Source organism: Theropithecus gelada, chromosome 5, assembly GCF_003255815.1.
Source record: "Theropithecus gelada isolate Dixy chromosome 5, Tgel_1.0, whole genome shotgun sequence".
Taxonomy (NCBI): domain Eukaryota; kingdom Metazoa; phylum Chordata; class Mammalia; order Primates; family Cercopithecidae; genus Theropithecus; species Theropithecus gelada.
In genome coordinates this window covers 143,603,942-143,620,624 of record NC_037672.1, presented here as the reverse complement: position 1 = coordinate 143,620,624, position 16,683 = coordinate 143,603,942, and positions in this window count along the sequence as shown.

Sequence of the window (16,683 nt, the reverse complement as noted above, 5' to 3'; positions counted from 1 at the left end):
GGTGAAGAATAAATGTCCAGTAAACCTTTAATACTCATTCAACACCTCATATATCAATTTAAAATATATTTATTTCTGGTTAAAGTTGTCACTAATCTTGGTTCAAGCGACCTACAACCAACTTAACATTTTGAGTTCCAGCATGGCTATCCATTGTGATTAATACTGATGCTGATTATGATTAATATTTGGTATGGGTACAAGGTCAAGTGGGAATTTATACTGTAGATTTTTAATTTCAACTGAAACTATAGAAAAAAAGTGGGAATGCAAAGTAGGACTCTTTCAGAGACAAGCCATAGAAATTATGTTTAAATTAACATAATCACATGAAAGAATTTATTGGCACAAGGAACTGAAAGAATATGGATGCCACTGACCTCAGGAATAACTGGATAGAAAAACTCAACTCTCTCCTCTCTCTTTTGTTCTACTTCTTTCCCCCATTCCCTTCTCCCCTCTTCTTGTTCCCCTATTCTCTCACCTCCTTTTCCTCTTCTTTTGTCCCCCAATCCCAACCCACAGTGTCTCGTCTCAACTTCTCTTTACATTTTCCTCCTTCTCTCCAGTTGCAGAGTTTCCTCCCTCAGTCAGGCATCCCAGCAGCAGACACCACCAAGTGACATTATCAGAGCTTAGGAACCCCAGAGGACAGAACATCTCAAGCTTCAGAACATAAAATCTCAAAGGAAGAAGTCTGGTTGGCCTAGTTTGGATCACATGTACCCATTATATCAATTGCTAAGATCTAGGAAGGCATGTTACTGTCTGGCAGCACCCTGAGGCCCCAAAATCCCATCACTGGGATGAGATAAATCAAAACAGGACAGGTACTCTTACCAGAAGAGGAAGTAAAAGGGAGGCTTGACATACAGAACTCCAGATGTCCTATGCAGAGTGTAAACCGTTACATTTTTGGAAAGTAATTTGACAACGTAAAACAAGACCCTATAAATCCATTACCACGATCTATGCCAAGAAAAGAATCCAAACTCAGAAGTCATATTTATCAAGAAGTATACTATAACAACATTTCTAATACCAAAACTTGTCATTAACCTAAGGGTCCAATAAGAGAAAAACAACGGGGCAGGCACCTGTTGTCCCAGCTACTAGGAAGGCTGAGGCATGAGGATCATTTCAGTCCAAGAGTTCAAGGCCAGCCTGGGAAACACAGCAAGATGCCCCTCCACCAAAATAAAACAAAACAACAACAAAAATAGGTAAATTATGGTATAACCTCACAATAGAATATGATGTTGCCATAATAAAGAAAACTGCCTGCTACCTGGAGTCTATTACCAGGAATCCTGACCTAAGGGTTGGGGGGAAAGCAAACTACAAATGTATGTATATATACAAACCTGGAAAAATAAGTAGATAGAAAAGATACAAGAAGAGATCAGGCAAGGTGACTCACTCCCGTAATTCCAGCACTTTGGGAGGCCGAGGTGGCCAGATCATATCAGGTCAAGAGTTCGAGACCAGCTTGGCCAACATGGCACAACTCCATCTCTTAAAAAAAAATAAGAACTACAAAAATTAGCCAGGTGTCATGACACACACCTGCAATCCCAGCTACTCCAGAGGCTGAGGCAAGAGAATCACTTGAACCCAGAAGGCAGAGGTTGCAGTGAGCCAGGATTGTGCCACTGTACTCCACCTGGGTGACAGAGCAAGACCCCATCTCTCTGTCTCAAGAAAAAAAAAGAAAAAAAGAGACAAGAAGAAACAAATAAACAACTCCAAAATGTTAACAGACTTTGAGTCCCTTATATTTTACAAATATTCTTCTATCATTTCTGTATTTTCTATAACAAATGTATAATTTTAATGAAAAAAATAACTTCAAGATTTAAAAACTATAACGCTCAAGCACTTAAGTATCAGATGAGTGTTCTTAGAATTTCATATCTTCCCAAGTTTACCAGGTGTTTCCCAAAATCAGTTTATTTATTCATAATATTATTGTAAATTGTATAGATCCAATGACCTTTGCCAACACTAGAGAAGTGATCAAACAAACAAAAAGCATACAGAATGGGGTACAAGCCAGTCAATTATAAGAAAAGAGGGCATTTGCTTCCCGAATCTAAAACATATGGTATTCAGGGACAAACATCATGAGGCACCATGCACAGTTACTTCTGTCAGGATACATTTAAACTATGGAGAATGAAACAGAAGCAACTAGACCTTTGTATGACTAAGACAAGGTCTAGAAACCATCTCCCCACCCTTCGGACCTTCCAATCTCTTGACCCCAAGCCCTGATGTACGCAGACCTCACCCACCCCACTCCCCATCCACACTTGTCCCTCTTCGTTCCCAACCTCAACACAACACCCCTGCATTATGATTCATGTCACTCTCCAGGTTTCTACTCTGGAGGATGAGGAAGGTCATTAAGAATTATCTTCTAGTCAAGAGGTCAATAAGGAAAGATGGGGCAATAGGGAAGTGACAGCTTCAGGGACAGAGACACACTCAACGGCTGCCCCGTCCTCATTATGCTACCCAGACAGAATAGACTATTTCCTTGCCACGGTCCCTTAGAGCTCAGCCTCACAGTCAGCAAAATGAAAAACTGCTTTGAAACTAAGTCAGACAGAGGTATAGATATAGTGTTTAACATGTGTAACAATCTATTTTGCTTTTATGTTATCCTAATTTCTTGTGAGGTCATTGTTTGCAGAAAAGACACTTAATAAAGACTCATTCTACCAGAAGTCCATCCAGTACTAACTATGTTGCTAATTTGTTGTGTGATCAAAGATAAGTCACATCACCTTTTTTTCCCATAACATGAGAAGATTGAACTAAATTCATCTTTCAAGCTTCTTTTAACTGTAACATTTGATTATTCTATGGAAGCCTTTTTACAAAGTCTTAGCTACTGTCCTGCAGAATATAGGACACAATAAATCCAACATCTTTTGTCATTGCTCACTAACTCTCTTTTTCTAGGGTTCTTCTCACAGGATGAATTTGAAACTTTTCAGCTTACCCATGTGCTTACTACATATACTAAGTAATATAAAAAATCAAAATGTTACCGTGAAAAACAAAAAGAATCACTTTCAATTTATTTTTTCACAGAAACATTTTAGCTATTAAAATTTTGCTATATAAGTAAAATTTAAATATCCACTGTAATGTAAAATGGATTTCAGATAAAATCTATGTTAAGAAGGAAAAGAGATTTAAGGGGGACATCCAGAATAGGATGTAGAGCGGTATGATGTATAGCAGTAGGATGTACAGAAGGGAAAGGAAAGGAGAAAGAAGAGAAGGAAGGAAAGAAGAAGGTTGTTTACTTTTGACAATATGGAGACAGACTTTTTAAAAAAAACACCAAAGCTGTTAAAATCCTATCATTTGTATTCAAAAAATATAACCTGAGAAGTCAACTTTTATCACTTTTTATATCATGCTTAATCTCTACAAAATCCCCTAGACAATAAATAAAGATCAAATTATCTTTATTACACACACATGCTCCTCAGCCTCTCCACAGAATACAGAAATCACCAGCAGCTGACTTAGCTGCCAACCACATCCCTGACTCTTCCGCCTTTACTACCTACACTGGTCTGCCTTATTGAAGGTTCTGAGACTCAGATGACCCATACTACTCTGTAGATCATGCTTCATATTGCACTAGGCAATAGGCTACTTGCTTCCTTTTCTTCAGTGGATAAAATGTTGCTTCCATATTGGATTAACCAACTTGATTCGTGCTCATTCAGGACTTCTTGTTATATGATAACAATATGCATTCTTACTTTTTAAAAATTGACTTCAGTAACAGTGGCCACTTTGGTGTATGACTACCCAAAATTGTGATCTTTAAGAATTAGGAAATTTAAGTGAGGAGTGGTACAGAGTACACACCCAGACTAAGGGACTCACAAAGGTAATAGTTTACAAGTGTAAACTGAGCATGTCTAAATGTATCCAGGTTAGTTATGTGCACATGTGTCCGCTGAATGTGTTCCAATGTCTTACTACTTCAATAAACATCATCTGTGCCTTCCAGACCCAGAAAGGTGGCTATACCAGGTGAAGTAGACTTCCCAGTGCCTTGACGTGCCTCAGAGCCCTCTATCTCTATACAAATTCTTCCGGGCCCCTGGGTCTGCTCACTATCTCTGTGAAGCTTTGCTGTATATGTCTATGCTGTCATCCTTAAAGATTAGCATGCTATTTCATGCTTATTGTTTACTGCCAATATGTGGCTGAGTTCGAGTGTTTGAAATACAACTGAAGAGTGATTCTCTATACAACCCTATAACAGGAAAGGGTGAATTAATTAAAAGCTTAACTAATTCTCCTCACTCCACTTCCATACTGCCTTTTCTTGTGGCCTGGCTCCTAGCCAAGTCCTGCAGGGCAGCTGACTGCCAAAGACAGATCCCTAGGTGCTGGAAAATGTAGGGCAACTTCAGTAGCCAGATTCTTATATACTAAAAGCAAATCAGAAACAGATAGACTTTCAAATAGATAACTCGAGCTTATTGACATGCTATCATTTTCCTAACTTCAACAGCTCTCTGAGGTTATCATACAAAATGTTCACTGTTCACATCCACAATTGTTAAAGCATGCAGTAGCTGTCTCTCTTCTGAATACAACATTTTCCCAAAATATTGAACTGACACATTTTGCAAATAACAAAAGTGAAACATCTTGAAGTGGTAGCACAGAAAATACAATCATATAGTTCCACAAAAAGGTAAAGGAGAAAGTTTTTCCCAGTTTGCGACCTACTCAATTCCTCAAAAATGTATTGATTCTAAAAATAAAACCATACCGTCTTTGTAAAATAAGGAAAGGAATTTTTTTTCTCTTCTACTTCTAATATTCTGCTTTCTAGAAGCCAAAAGAAATTATCTATTCTCATTAAAGGAATGATGAATAGAGGCGTTTTTTCATTTGGCTAAGAATGCTTACAATGAATGTGCATAAAGCTGAAATTCTTGAGCAAGTGTATCAAAAAGTATTCTACTTGAAATGGCTAACTGAAAGAGAAAAAATATGCAAGCTTCAAAGGCAAAACACTCTCTTCTTGAACCATCTCTACAGTTACCTCATGACTTTAACAAATAACTACAGTTTTATGTTAGCCAAAACTGGCTTTGAAGAAAATAAATTCTTCATTCTGCCTCTGTCAAGTCAGGGTTTGTGTTGCAGGGTTAAAGGTAATAGTGGGTTTATCATCGTTTGATGAAATACAAATTGATGCAGCACTTTCTCTACTGCCATAACACTCCGGACCTAACCCCACAAGCACTCATCATTTGCTCATCAATTTTTTCCGGTGTCCTTCTCGCCAAAGGACTGTAAACTTTTCAAAGGTAGGACACATCTTTTATTTCCAGCATCTTTCAAAATATCTGAAATTTATTAAAGCTTTGCTAACTTAATGATTAAAATATTCAAGTTACTAATTAACATAATAATTCCAGGAATCATGGTGGGAGAAAAAAGCATTGTATAATGGTCTCACATGTCATACAAGGTCTCACGTGTCACTTGAACCATGAATACAGTAGCAGGATTCCCTACATTTCAATTACTTCCAGAACACACCTTCAAACTCAGTTTCAGATTGTATAGAGAGTTCAACAAGTATAAAGGAAACTAGAGAAAAATACTCTGTTCCTTTCATGTCTATGTTCCTGTTTATGGTATATTTTGAATGACCTTCATCCTTTTGTATTTTGAACTCCTGCCTGCCTGGAAGTAACATCAAGAACTGGTTTCTCATTCCCAGATTATCGACCTCCTAGATCCCAGATCTTTGGCTGATTTCTGATAGCTGGTTCTGCCGGAAGCCTGTGTACCTCCCTAACCAGTTCTATTTGGCTGGTATTGAAATCTTAGTATTATACTACTAAAAGCACTACCTATGTCCTTAGAATCATGTATCTAAAGCTGAAGCAGTAATCTATTTCATACTTCTCTATAAACATTGTAACTGCTTAGGAGGGCATAGAATGCGATTTTTAAATTTCCTCAATAAATACATGATAAGCTTAAAACTAAAGTACCAATAAAATTATACATTTTTTAGTTATTGATGCAAAAACCTGATAATCAAAACAGAAATGATGTTCTCAGCATATCAGGTTATCTCTTTTTAAAGAAATAAACATGTGCCTTTTTGAAATTATCCTTAAGGTAATACATGAACTGTATCAAATAGTGTATACATCAATATTATTAATACATAATTGTCTGAAGTAATATATGGTGATTATTATTTTCTGAATTTTGAAGATGAAGTAATTTAGAGAAAAAAGATTATTTCCCCAGGTTCTCAAAAAAACAAAAAATATAAGATTAACATACCAAACTCTTTTGTTGTCATGGGTTCTACCCACCTCCTTCCAAAACAGATTGAAAGTTTCATATCATAAATGGATAGAAAGAGAACTAACATTTACTGAGTATCTAAAATGTCCTAAATACTGTGATGTTTCAGACGATAATTAAAACAATGTGGAATGTAGTATTGATATCATTTTGCAGACAACAATAATAAGATACAGACAGGTTTCTTTTCCAAAATCACATAGCTAAGAAGTATTAAAATGCTGATTTGTTCAGAATTTGAACCCAAGTCTATCCAATTCCAAAGCCAACACATGTCATTTCCTTTATAGTATGCTGATATAGGTGTAATAAAACCAGAAAGCCCCTAATCAAAAGAAAATTAAAAACAAACAATAAAAAAGCAAGTTGTAGAAGACTAAAGAACTAAAGATAAATATTCCAAAACAAAATGTATGTTGAAAAGACCTACTGGATTTTAACCCAAATCTCAGGTCTGCAGTATATGTCAGCCAAGAAAAGGAAATTCACAGAGTTGCAGCTCTCATTTATCTAATGGAAAAAGGATTCTCATTCTGTCAAGAAGGAAACAACTTCCAAGTTCTAAAAAGGATTTCTAGTGTAAGTTACAAACTAAATCTTATACAGTAGAATCCCTTTTCTCCATAACAGTTTTTCAAAAATTGCAAAAACGTCATCCACTTACCTGTTTCTTGTACAGGAGCCCTTTCCTATAGCTAGGCACAAGCGAACCGAAATAATATACTGCTAGTATAATTGCAGTAAAAGGACAAGACAATATCACACACGCAAAGTTTTAATTTCCTCAAATTATTAGTTATTAGTCTTTCCTTCTCATCCCAAGTTCATTAGCAAAATACCTTCCTGCCAGCAAGCAATAAAAGGTCTGCTGCCTCTGCCGGAACAATGACTGGTCATTCGTTATGTCATTCCGCCCATCAACTAGTCAATCAGCTGGCCAACAAATGTTTATTGAGCTTCGACCATGTGCCAAGGATTGTGCTAGGTACAAATGAGCTCAACAGACCTGGTCTACACTAATGAAGTCTATGCTCTGATGGAGGAAACAAATCACCTAGCACATAAATATTTGTAGTCAAACTCCACTAAGTATCACAAAGGCACTACAAAGCACTATGAGAGCCAGTAACAAGGGGACAGGAGTGAGCCTCTAGTGGAGGCAGAGAACACATTAAGAAAAATTGGAGGCTATAATCCTAAGCAAATTAGCACAGGAACAGAAAATCCAATACTGCATGTTCTCATTTATAAGTGGGAACTAAATATTGGGCACACATGAAAATGAAAATGGGACCAATAGGCACTGTGAATTACCAGAGGGTGGGCAATGGGGGTTCAAAAACTACCTATTGGGTAGTATGCTCATTACCTGGGTGATAGGATCCTTACTCTAAACCTTGGCATCACGTAATACTCCCATGTAACAAATCTGCATGTGTACCTTCTGTATTTAAAATAAAAGTTGGAAAAAAAAAGAAAAGAAAAGCATCCCTAGATCAGACTTGTTTTTGTCAAGCACATAATTAGCCACCTACATTTATCAACTGCTACAGTGTACAGAACAACCTCAGAGACCATAAAATATACAAAGAAGCCTAAAGTACACAGCTTTGAAACAGTTCAGATTCAATTAGAAAGAAATAGACATGAGAAGTTAATAACACAGGAAAGCACTAGAGGAGCATTCAGTAAGTAGCACCAATAAGTGACAATGAAGCAAAAGGACTGATAAACCACTAAGGGTTGGTGGGACTCAGAAAGGAAGTGAGCTAGGCCCAGCCAGAGTGGTTCTCAAACGGTTTTGAGTAAAACACACAGTAAAAAATATATTTTCTGCCATGGCCCAATATAAATATACAAATATAAATACAACTAAAGTTTTATCAAACAAAACTCATTCTCAGAGCATGTGGTCCCTAGTGACTGTTTGTATTCTACTCTGTTTTTAAAAACGCGTTCTTAAATGTTCTTGATGCTAGTCATAACCCACTAAATTCATTACCCACTAATGAGCGGCAACCTAAAGTCTGAGATTTCTATAACAGAAAAGAGTTTTACACGCAGAAAAGGTCCTTCACAGAGGTACAGGAAAAGTGGATGATTCTCACTTCCTACAGAGGAAGTCCAATTCAATGGGACTTTTCACTCCTCCCCACCCTTCTCCTACCTCTCCTCATTTCCAGCCCCATGGCTTAGCTAAAAGGAATCCACACCCAGCACTGGGCCACCCCACATATTTCCATCATAACCTTTTCTGAGACATTGCTCCCACCCTTCCCTCACCTGGACCAACAACAGCACCAGCCTCTGATTCTCAGACAAAACATATTAAGCTTTCTCATAGAAATGTAAGTGAAGATTGCTATCAGACATATGACTACATCGGAATTTCTCATCAGACCTACATTTCAGGTCCTGAGGCTGCACACTGAGTTTGTAAATGTGTCAATGTTTTTTTTCTCCAAAATCAAATGTAATAACTCACAAACAGAGGGGATTTATCTGTTATGTACCTCTGGAAGCATTAGTATTAGGCCCAATTCAGTTTTTAAGCCCAGTTCTTTTACAATGGAGCAGATCTCCAGTTTCATAAAGACACACACACACACACACACACACACACACACACACACACACGTATATATATAATGCAGGGTAGGCTTCCAATTTTGCATGAATATTATGGTGATCTTTAATCAATACCCACCAATGTTGATAAACTTTTCATCTAGGAAAGAGTGCTCATTCTTTAATCACCTCTATCTGGAAGGTATAGATTTAACAATAGATTCAAAAAATGTAGCCCACAGACTTGGTCTCAGAGCCTGAGAGCAATAGTTCCATCCTCACCAGCTTCATAAATGTGCCACAGATATTCCCCTGTTTGTTCTCTTTTCTCTTTGAGGAAGAAACAGTTGTTTAAAACCTAAAAAATGTTAACTCAAAATAAGATAATAGTCAGAATTAGGTGAGAAACAGGTTAAGAGCTGTATCTATTGCAGTTATTGATGCAAATGATGAAAATCCATTTCTCGATTTGGTTTAGTTAAAACCAAAATTGATTGGCCTATATCTTGGTGTCTCAAGACATATTCTCTTATTTGGCCCTACCCATTTGCAATCCTCCTTAAAACATCTGGAAAAGAGGTTTTCTTCCTCCACTGGTGGGCAGAACTAATTTTAATAATCTGGGAAGTAGCAGAAGAATCCTTCAGTGACACTGTGTGCTTGTCACTGTTCCATAAGCAGCTTCACGCCCACACACACAAACCCCAAACCCAGGCCCAACATTATCAGTGGAGAGTAGAGATGCTTCCTAGGCTAGTTCGGTTCACTCTCGAGTTTTCTGTTTGTTTCAGGTGTGTGTGCACACGTGTTCACCTGAGTACTCAGGGCACTTAATGCTCTAAAGCGAAAGGCGATGCACGGTCACTTCAGTCTAAACCACAGTCACTCCAAAGGGCAGCAATATCGCTAGAATTGACATTCATCTTAAAACGAATCTGAACAGGGCCCAATTTTAGGACTGAGGTTCCTCTAAGCAGGAGTAAGAGCATCTCTCTGGCGACCGAATTCTGCAAATTATCTATGGGGTTTAGTAACGAAAGGACCTGCTCATTATGAGATTTTAATCAGATCTGATTATTCTTTTGCTGTAATGTCAAAGATAATGGTTAAGTAGCATTGACCATTTTTTAACTTCCGTGTAACCCATTTAAATTGTTGAGAGGGAAATGAAACTCATCCACTTAGGAATTACCAACTGGATTCGCCTTCCTATGTGACTAATGATTGGTAAGTTGGTTTGAAAAGGCAAATTGCTTCTGGTACATCTTTTTGTCAAAAGGTATGGAGAGTTTTTTCTTAGGTCTCAGTTACATGAGGTAGCCTGTGGGGACGGCCGGCTTCCGCAGGGTGGCCTCGGAGGGGAATCCAGAGAACCCGGCTGGGGTGGCATTCCGCTGAGTATTCGGGTCCTCCGGGTCTCCGTGGCAGACCTCGCGGGCTTGGGACGCTTCCCCGGCTTTGGGCTGCGGTGGAGCGGCCTGCGGAGGCACCAAGGCCAGGCCTGGGTTACCTCGGTCAAATGGGCGGCGAAGGCATCGCCGGGGTATCTGCGCCCTGGCTCTGGAGAAAAAAAAAAAAGGCTTTGAGAAAAGCCAGAAGGCAGCGAGGTCGATGGGAAAGCGAAGGGGCTGCCGCGCCCGTTCACTCCGCGCGCGGTCCCCGGCAGGCTGCAGCCGGACCCTGGCCAAGCGCAGCAGGGGGCGCAGGCGGGGAATGGGGTGGGGGTGGCGCGGGAGACCTGCAAGTCCAGGCGGCCCGGGAGGGGTCCGCGGAGGGCCCAGGCACCCTCCAAGCGGCGGATCCTTGGACGAGTCTGCGGCTCCCAGGGCTCGGGACGCCCCTGCGCAGCTGCCCAAGACCGCAGCATCGCCGCGCCGCCCAAACGCAATTTTGACCGGTGTGTCCCCGGTCGGCCGCCTAAGGCCAAGGCAAGTAGGGAGGAGAGGCCGAGAGAGAAAACCCGAATGAGGTGGGGGAGGGGACCCGGAGCGGGGAAGCGGTGTCATTTCCACCAACTGGGCTCCTTCCTGACCCAGCCGCTCATCTGTCACCGCTGTCTCATTCCTGTTATTTACATCTGTCTTTAGCATTCTAATTACTCGCTTTATTACTTTAGCCTGGAGGAATCCTGTAAAAAACAACGGAGATGAGGATCCTACCACACAATAAAACTGCCCAAAATCCCCACTGCACATTATACAGAGCACTTGAGAATATTTGTGCTGTTATATGACCTCAATATGTCCTTAAATTGATCTTATTATATCTTTCTTTCTCCCTTCTCTCTCTCCGTGTGTATGTAATGAACTCTTTTAAGGCGTGGAACGCAAGAATAAGCCGTTCAACAAATAATGAAAATGAGATTATTCTTATCTCTGATAAGGGAGTGAGGACAGAGAAGACTTTGAGGCATTTGGACCAGCCCCGCACAAGTCCAGTTCCTAAACTCTTGGTTTCATTTTTACGTCTGTGTGATAAAGGAGAACCCCCTTCACATCCGAGCTTGTAAGACTGAAAGAATCTTGGAAATTTAGAGGAGGGAATAAAATGCCTAATGTCTTTCATTATCTTGCATTAATCTCTGAATCCCCAGAAGGTCTCAGGAGGGGAAATGAATTTAGAGTAGGAATAGAAGTGGGGTTCAAAAATCATGGTGGCTTGAATGTTTTTCTTTTAAGGGAAGATTTAGAGATGGGGGTGCATGCAATATCGGAATAAACCCCCCTGATAGCAGGATTCCTGTATACACTCAAGACTGGATTCAAGAGGAAGCTGATTCAACCTACCAGAAAATCCCGGACAGAAATGCAGCTTTCTAACTGTTATTTATTCCTGCTAGTGGAATTATTGTTGCACTCAGTTGCAATTTTCTGGCTGTGCTAATGGTTTTCTTTATTGTGTTACACTAACATAATCTCCTCCAGAAAGAAAATGACAAAATATATGGATTTTTAGATAAATAACTGAGGTAATTTATTGGCCTTTATGCTCTTCTGATGGGGTGGTTGATAGATAATGTAATAATATGTACATAATTAAGCGGGTTTACTGTACCTCAGTGAAAATAGGTTTAAAGACAGTGTCTCTGTCTTTAAGCCTATGGTTTTCTCAATGGATATTTACTTCCTCTACCCTGTGTAATGAAGGGGGAAACCTCAGGAAGCAAACAACTGAGTGTAAATAGAAGATGGAGGTGAAAAGAGGGGGAAAAAAGGAAACTGGTGAGCCCTTTCATAAAGAACATTCGATTAGGGCCCATTTCCCACCCAAACTCTTCTCATAAGGTTCAGTAAGCCAAAGTAAATATGAATTGAGAAGTTAAAGAAGGGCAGATTGTAGACAAATATAGATCTTCCCTAAGAAATGAATGACTTACACCCAGCTCAGGGAGAGGGCCTTCAAAAACACACTCACAGGACTCAGAGACCTGCACTCAAAGAAATATGAAGGCTTCTAGGAGATCACTGATAGTGAACTTGGTGACCAAATGCCCCCTTGCCCTGGCTTCTGGAGGTTGCCCATTCAAGGCATAGTGTACTTGCTCTTCCAAACTCATCTAAATTACATCAATAACAGAGCGTACTCTTTAATGAGCTCTCAACTTTAAAGACTTGAAGGATATTAACAAGCCGCTTGACAAATGGTGCTTAGAAGCACATTAAAGACGCTGCTAATGGAGCGCATAATGACGGCTAATTTTCGATCAGATATAAATTAGAGCCCCAACAGTTATTTGCCTTAAGGACTTTATGTAAATGATTCTGTTCTGTATAAACTGAAAAGCGAAGAGAGCCCTGCCATTTTGGCAATCCTTGTGGATATGATTAATAGATCTGCAATAGAACTGGGCAGAGACAACTGATGGCATTTTCATCTAAAAGTCAGTGTGTTTAGGTAGTAAATATGGTAACTTCTAGAGTTGATGTAGCCTTCTTCAAGCAAAAGAGTAAAAATGTCCTTGGCACCTCCCCCACATGGTTAAAGAAGTTTAAAAAAAAAAAAAAAAAAAAGGCATTCAGACTCATCCCCCTCTGACCTGCACCTCACACCCACCAACATACCCAGAAGAGTCTCGCAGCTCCATCCTTCACTAGGACCCAAATCTGCTTCACAGGCTCCCTAACCACACATCCCAGACAATTTTCAGAAATCTAAGCCTTGTGTATCACTTTTTTGAATCCTCTCACTGTGAAATCGCTTGAGATCTCATTCCTAGTTTTGCATACAATTCGCATCCTGCAAGAGTGTGCTAGCGGGGAAGGGAGTGGGAGAAGAAAGAAGAGGAGGAGGAGAACAGTGATCAGTGTAGTAGTGGTGAGGTGGGAGGAAGAATGGTGAAAGAGAACTTGAAGGAGTTCAAACAGAAAGGTTGGAGGAACAGTAATACCTACCCAATTCAAAATGGAGGAGATATTGTAGCTTTTTAGTTTTTCTATTTATTTATTTATTTATTTATTTATTTATGGACTGCTGTGCCATCCCACACTCCTTCATTAAAAGATTTAGGTCTCAAGTCATCAGAGTGTACAAAAGGGTTTGGGGACTGATTCCTAAAATTTGTTTCCTTCCAACCTATTCCTTTCATTGTACCTAATGGGAAGCTGGGGAGAAGAGTTAGCCTAAGATGGTCTTACCTGTGTCCAGTTTCTGCTTTATCACATCTACTTGCCATCAGCCAGCTGGGGGAAATATCATATGTAACACTGGGATTGCTTGAAGCCGCATCTGGCTGCAGTTTCAGGGATAGCATCATTTCCTGAACAAGGGGAAAGAGTTTGTATGAGTGAGTTTGCAAAACCTAAATAGACAGCCAACTCTAGCTTGTCAATGGCTTGTTTATTATCAGTTACAAACAAATAAAAACTCAGTCATGCTGTTTCAGGAAAGCCAAGCATTATTGCATCTCAGGATAGTTTCCTCTGCCTTCACATGCAAGGTAAATACAGATTTGGGGGGGATCATTTTTATAAGCAACTCATGGGCAGCATTAAAGTTGATACAGAAATTCTGCCCCAATAAGTGAGTTGCTTCTAACAGTGACACCAGCTTCTAAGATTTCCTCATCCAAGCTATTTGAGAGATGAGAGGAGAGAAAAGAGAGAAGGGGGAGGGGAAAATGGAAGGAGGAAGGATTGAACAGTAAAGAGATTTCGTCTAGCTGATTAAATCATTTTATCTTGCAGTAACTGATACCTAATGGCCGCGAGTTAAAAGGTGGAGTTAAACGATGCTGAGGAGCATCGTTACTGAGTCATGAAGTAGTTTCAAATTGGGGTACAATAAATACAATTGTTCTTAACCTAAATTAAATCTGTCTATTCTCCCCTCCAAACTTCCTCCCCAATTGTACACATTGCTAGTGCAAAAAGGCCATGTAGGAAACATCCGGACATTTCTGCTACCTTCTAGTTTAGGATTCTACAGCAATGGGAGGAAACAGAAACAGCAGCCTCAGCTTTCCCTTTGTCTGACAGCAACCTCTTGCTCATTTCTGCTCTCCACTGGGTACCTTGTGTTCTGCACTGATGCCACAACTGGTTGGTAAAACTACTATTTGAAAAACAAACCTGGAGTTACCTTAATAACAAAATTAATGACAGAACCAAAGAATTCTAGTCTTGCCTGGTTTTGAGAGGAAATGTGACTGAGCTTTTCAGAATTAGAAGCTGTGTGTGCCACATTCAGCTCAGAAAACTTGATCTACTATAACGTCTTTTGTGATTTCTTTACAGTGAATGAATGCATATTACTGAGTCTAATTACCAGTTATCCAGATATGTCTGCTCCTCTCCTCAGAACAAATTGAGAATACTTGGCAAAATGAAACTGGTCTAGCTCCCCGCACTGATGCCCTTCTATTTTATGATAGCTCCTCTTTCTCTTTACATGTCTACACTGCAGGATCTATGATAGAGAGATAACATATGTGGTCATCTTTGCATTATTTTCCTCTCCCTGGGGAAAGATAGATAACTCTTCTATTAGCCACCCATCTCCCCCTCACATATTCCCTCTTTTTCTTATTCACCTTTCAAATCCAGAGTGAATCCCAGGGAAAAAGAAATAAGTCTCCCTGAAAAGGAAAGCAGTGTGAGAAAACAAAAATCAATGAAATGATTTAGGAAATGGAAGAATGGGCCCCTTTGACAATACTGTAATTAAAAGCTTTCAGGGCTGTAAAGTGAAAAGTTGATGAAAGAAAGTGTAAGTTGCCAACCAATTCTTACCTAACCCAGTAGGACTATTTAGGAGAAGTTAGATTTAATTTAAGGGTGGGGACCCCAGGGTCCTCAAACTGCTCTTTTCCCAGATGGAATCAGACATTCTAGCTCAAAAGCCAGGGGCCGAGTTCTCTTCCCCAACAAAATCCTAACACTCTGGAGGTGAAGGAGAAAGGAGCTGCCTTCATTCTGGCTCAAGGTGACAAAATGTCACCTCCAGAAACTGAAATGGAAAGTTAGCGCTTGGGCACCATTACTTGGTACCTTGGAGTTGGTACCAAAATGGGACTTAAAACCAGTTAGCCAGGCTACCCCCTCTGAAAGCCACCACAAAACCCTGGAGAGGGTAAAGACTGAAGCACTGAACACTGCTTCCAAAGAGATCCTCACTTTAATTCTGGATCCTCATCCCTGCCCGTCCCTGCTGAGCCCAGCTGCAGGCCACGTCCCCTGTGTTCCCCTGGAAACGCAGATGGCTTCCACCTTTGGAGCCAGAAGTGCTCCTGCCAAAAAGACACAGTGTTGGGCTCTGCGTAAAGGGAAGACCCACAGGCAAGACACCTGTAGCAAACAAAAGGTAAAAGCCCCATCAGGTGCTTTGAAAAAAGATACACAGAAAGGGGAGTCTCAAGCACCTTCCCAGGAGAAGCAAGCGTCTTGGTAAGACTAAGAAAGTGGCATTCTGAGTGAGTTTGAAAAGTGTCACCAAGCATGCTGGCAGGGGGTATAGCAGGAGAATGGCTTGGAGTGTGCCCATTTGTTGCTTTGTGGTGTGTGTGTGTGTGTGTGTGTGTGTGTGTGTGTGTGATGCAGGTGAGAAGTTTTGAGGAAAATGCCAGAGTTGAAGTTGAGAATCTTGGAATCTGCATGTCCATGGAGCATGGCTGATGGGGGTATACACTGGCCCTCCGCTATGCTGCAAAAGGTGCCTTCACTCTGTGGTAAAATGCTTTGGTTCAGGTCAGATCTTAAAGAACCTTTACAATCCAGGCCTTGCTTGGGTACACCAAGGAGCCAGCTGCCACCTAGGGAGAGACACTCCACCCTCACCCCAGTGCAAGAAATAGGGGCTCCTAGGTTTATAACTAGTGAGCACAAAAGGTGCCCCTTCTTCGCAAAGGTCAGAAGCCTTATTATATTTTTTGGGCTTGGGACTGCTGTTGAATTTGGAGCGTCATGTGACTGTTTTTGCAAAAAGATTCTCCACCTCTATCATATCACACACTCGGCCAATAATTCCCCAAACCATGACCTACTCTGCCTCTGGAAGTCAGTGAGTCTTCACTCAGTTTAACCAAAAGGCACAGAAATGCAGACAGCCATTCAACAAAGCCAAGGTAGCCCACAGGGAGAGTAGGACTGTCCAGCCCTATGTGTATTAACCCTGCATCTCCAGGTGTCCCTTGCCAACCCGAGTCATTCAGGCCTTCCAAGAACACAAACACTGCCCTGAACGAATTGTACAGAGGGTGTTAGTTTAAGCCTTTTAGTCACTTACAAACACATGAGTAACTTT